General features: G+C 42.2%; 1 pseudogene; it reads right to left on the bottom strand.

The window, feature by feature from the left end:
- Nucleotides 1-245: 245 nt before the first annotated feature.
- On the bottom strand, nucleotides 246-4380 carry LOC102887534 (annotated as a pseudogene).
- Nucleotides 4381-4606: the final 226 nt, after the last annotated feature.

The following is a 4606-nucleotide window of genomic DNA, read 5'->3' as shown; positions in this document are numbered from 1 at the left end:
TCTTTCACTGACCTTCTCAATTATTACTCTATGCCAGCAAAAGTAATGGAGTGCTGGTTCTGGGGATCTGGACTCAGAGCCCCCAACTAACCATCATCATTCCAAACTGCCCTTCAAGAAAAGAGGCAGGACTCTGCCCAAGGGTAAGGGTCTAACTCTCACTCCTGATCTAGATCTGGAATGTCAACCCGCAAGATTTCAAGATCTGCCCACTTCACCAAGGGCAAGGTCAGCTCAGAGCCCTCCTAGGTTAGGTCACCTTGGTCCCAGATTAAGGCCAGGAGCTTAAGTATCAGTCCTCTCCGTAGTGGAATGCTTGCATGGGAATTTGTTGAGGGAAGGGCCGTGACCTCCTCCTCAACATTCAGTTGCTCTGGCTTGAGGCTGTCAGAGGCCGAAGTTGTGGCCAGGGAGACCAGCCCTGGGATGAGAGGGACCAGCAGACCATGGATCTGGGCTGGAAGTTTGAGCTTTTGAATTCATATGGTGCTGCAGGCTGTGGTTGGCTTGCTCCAGGGACTGCTGCTGGCTCTCCAGGTACTTGGAGCGCTGCTACTTCTAAAACTTGTGGATATAATCCACAGACACTTCCATGATGGTGTTTTTGTTCTAGCACATCTCAAGGTCACTGGACTTGGGTGTGAGGGTGCACAGCTCCTTGATCCTGTCATTAATGTTGAATTGCCTATAATTTTCAATTAGGTTGTGATTGTCCTTCTGCCATTTCTTCAAAAGGGTCTTGGTCTCCCTCTCAGAGATCTCCCATTTGGTGTCTGATAGCTCAGCTGGGCAGGAGTTGCTGACAGTGATGGCAGGTGAGGCCACGCCCTGACTATTGTACGCATCAAAAGGATTCCCTGACATTTACAGTGTGCTGCGGAGCTGCAGCCCCACAGTGCCTCCCGGCAGATAACTGAGCATCTCATTGTTGTAACTGGACTCCAGGCTGATGATCTCATCAATAACATCATCAGTCTTCTCTGAGCTTGACCCAATGATGAGTAGTTACATGAGGCTTTTAGGGGTGCTGCTTGTGGGGCCAGTAACATGGGTAGCCTCAGGGGCAAGGAGCAGCTGGGCACTAGCAGCCCCCATGGTCGAGTGAGGGTCTGGGAAGCCAGTTGTGGCCCAAGTGTGGTGGACAGGTACTGTTTTACCTGCTGCTGGGGCACCTGCTTCAGGTGTAGTGTCTTGGGTTCTACAGATGGATCTGCACCTTGAGCACCTCTCTGGGCACCTGAGCAAGGGGAGAATGGCCCAATGCGTGGCCCCCAGCAGAGACACCAACCACAGAGATGGCAGGAGAGACAAGTGCAGAACTGGGGAAGGGAGAGGCTGTCCCTGACGCTCATGCCTCTCCTGGGCCTGGGCCTGGGCCCACATTAGCTGCTGCTGCAGCAAGACCTACAATGAAGATAATGACATGGCAGGGTCTAGGATCCTCCTTAGCTATAGTGCTAGGGGTTGGCTTTTGAGCTCGTAGAAGCTGTCAGGATCAAGGACATTTTCTAATTCGATGTCCTCAGTGATCACAGATTTCAGAAGCAGAGTCGAGGCACTGTTTCCTTTGCCAAGCCGTGGAGCGAGATCTGCCGGGGAGATAGGATGGGCTGTCGAGCTCAACAGGTTTTAAATGCAGCACATGCCATCAAACCAATGCCCCCATTTGGAAATTCGAGAGGCGCAATTTCCGTAAAAAGCCCACACTAAGCCCCTCTATAGGCTTCATTTATTTTTTCATATTTGTGCCAAGTCCACATCTCACATATGGCTCCTGGCCACTGGATCCCACAATCACCATCAGTGTGGTCTATTCACTGCCTATGCCATGACTAGACTGCCTTTGTGATCCTTCATTTTGCAAGATCTCCTCTGCTCTCTCTACCAATTCACATTAACTCATATTTCTCCCCATCTGTGAAGCCTTCCTCATGTGACAACTGCATGCTTCACTGAGCTTTCTCTTTCCTCTGAGTTTTTACAGATGGTAAATTGATGATACAGACTAATTATGGTAGGACTTCCATGCTTCATTCCATATTAAAGATGTTCTGACTTTCCTATCCCCTTTTGTCCAGAAGAATGCAGAGGATAATTACTGTCACTTTTTTGTTTGCTTATGTCATAAGTAGATACATTCATTCCCCTGGATACCAGTGCTAGTAGTTCTGTCAGGGACTGGACTTTAGCTCATGTTTTCTTTGTATCCCCAGTTGCTCTGCGTGGGGTGGATGCTCCATAAATATTTATTAACTAATGGGTTCATTCTAGAACATAGCCATGCTCAACATGAAACCATCATGTGGAACACATAATCAATTCCAGAGTTATAAGATAAAGTGAAGTAACTGTCATCCTGGAGTATGCACTGCATGTTTCAGAACAGAGTGATGAACACCTTTAAATAATAATAATTACAGCTAATACTTATGGAGTGCCAGTTAAGCATGTATTGCCCAGCACACTTCTAGACATCTTTACCTGTAAGGTAGGTGTTATTATTATCCACTTTTATAGACAAGGAAACTGAGGCATAGCTATTAATTGTAGAATCAGAATTTTAACCGGTAAAATATGGCTCTATACTCAGCTACTGTATTAATGCCTTCAGATCCTTGGAACCTCATGGCAATCAGAAACAGCACTAAGAAAGGTTTCAAGAAGTCTGCACAAGCTTTCGCTTATAGATTTGGCAATGACTAAGTCAAATGTCTCACTTGTGAAAAAGAGTGAGCATCACTCTTTTGAACTACTGATAAACACTTTAGGACATAGACACAATATGTTATAACAATCACAATAGCAGCGACAACTTTCAAATATAAGGTACAAATTTGATGATGATTATCTCTTTTAGAAATCTTGTTTCTGTTCATATTAATAAATGCATGAAATAAGTTTTATAAATATTACATTAGTTTTTACATAAAGGGCCAGATAGTAAATAGTTTAGGGTGTCTGTGACAACTACTCAACTTGGCCATTATAGGGCAAAAACAACCATGAACCATACATAAATAAATGGGCATGGCTATGTTCCAAGAATAAATACCTCATTAACAAAAACAGGCAGTGGCATGCATTTGGTCCATAGCCCTTACTTTCATGACTCTTGGTTTAGATAAATAATTTCTGTCCTGTCAGGTTACTACTAGGGTTGTGAAGTGTTGACTCTACATCTTTAAAATTATTCCCTCCATACTTTTGTTAAAAACCACTAATAATAGAAATACTTTTAAATTTCTCTTCCAGGTTTCCATTATTTTTTCTATCCATGGATTTTTAAAAATGTTCCTCAAATATTAAATTAATTAAGGGCTCTAAAAGCAATAGCAAACTCTATGCTTTGTACATTGCTTTACATGCATTGACTTTTAAGGACCTGGGGAAGGCATAAATACTCGATTTTAGTTTCTCATAATTTAGATGCTTCAGATTTGTTTCCACACTTTAGTTCTCAAATATCATGGGAAATATTATAGCAGAAGAGGGAAAAAATGGAGAAAGGGAATAAGGGAAGTCAGAAAAAGAGAAGAGGGGGAATGAATGAGGAAGCAGGGAAGTCTGGACTATAAAGAAAAGAAATATTTATAGCATTCTAAGACTTAGGCTACTGTAATATAAAGCTAATTATGAAATACCTGCCATGAGTAGCATGAAAGTATGACAGCCCTATCTAATAAAGACACACAAAATTATTGCATTAAGTAGGTGTTATCTAGAACAATAGAACCAATCAGTAAATGATTTACAAAACCCATGCTATTTTAAATTATGCAGCTTTAGGATGAAAGCATGTAAAGACATTTTATTTGATTTCGATTTTTACTAAGTGGCTTTTTTTTTTTCCTTCAAATAGAAGTGGTAGAACATCACTTTTGACTACAGAACAGTTGCTATGAACAAGAAAATGGTGAGTCCTCATTTGATCTTTTTGTTTACAGAGATGAGTATGAGAGATACATGTCCAGGAATTTGATCAGACTTGAGGCAAAGAAAAGGGACCTTTTTGAAGTGTTGGCCAGAACTTGGCGTAGTCAGGAGATTATAATTGATGGGCATCTAGCTCAGTGGTGAGAAAAGGCTTTGTTTTTCCTGCACTTGGCCTCTGGGTTTGTGAATGAGCCCATGGGAAATCACATACTCAGAGAATAAAGTCAGTGTATGTTGTATTTAAGAAAATATTTATTTTCCTTAATATGGATTGAGATGATAGTTTTCTTAAAATTCTCTGGTAACATTCGTTGAAAAATTGCTGTGTGTGCGTTCACACAGTGGTTCTCTTTTGGAGAACTAGGAAGAATGAGAGGGTTACCTGGGCCTGTAGGGAGACAGACCTGCAGTACTGAGCGCCTTCACTTTACCCCCGCCACCCACCATGGTTAGTCCTGGCTAAATGCAAGTTTTGGACTTTGCTGCTCCATGTCTCTTATGACTTGATCGTTAAGTAAAATAAACTCCTGTGGTCAGGCAGTGGGTTTCTTCTGAAAGCATGAGTATAGATCTGTGATTTAAAGGTTTGAGGAAAAAGTCTATTTCAAAAGAAAAAATAAAAGGTGAGACAGGAGACTAATATGGAAGTGTCTCCATGGCATTCATCTGAGAA

Source organism: Pteropus alecto, unplaced genomic scaffold (genome assembly GCF_000325575.1).
Source record: "Pteropus alecto unplaced genomic scaffold, ASM32557v1 scaffold3, whole genome shotgun sequence".
Lineage (NCBI taxonomy): Eukaryota > Metazoa > Chordata > Mammalia > Chiroptera > Pteropodidae > Pteropus > Pteropus alecto.
Note: the sequence above shows the minus strand (reverse complement) of the source record. Positions and strands in the feature narration are given on the sequence as shown.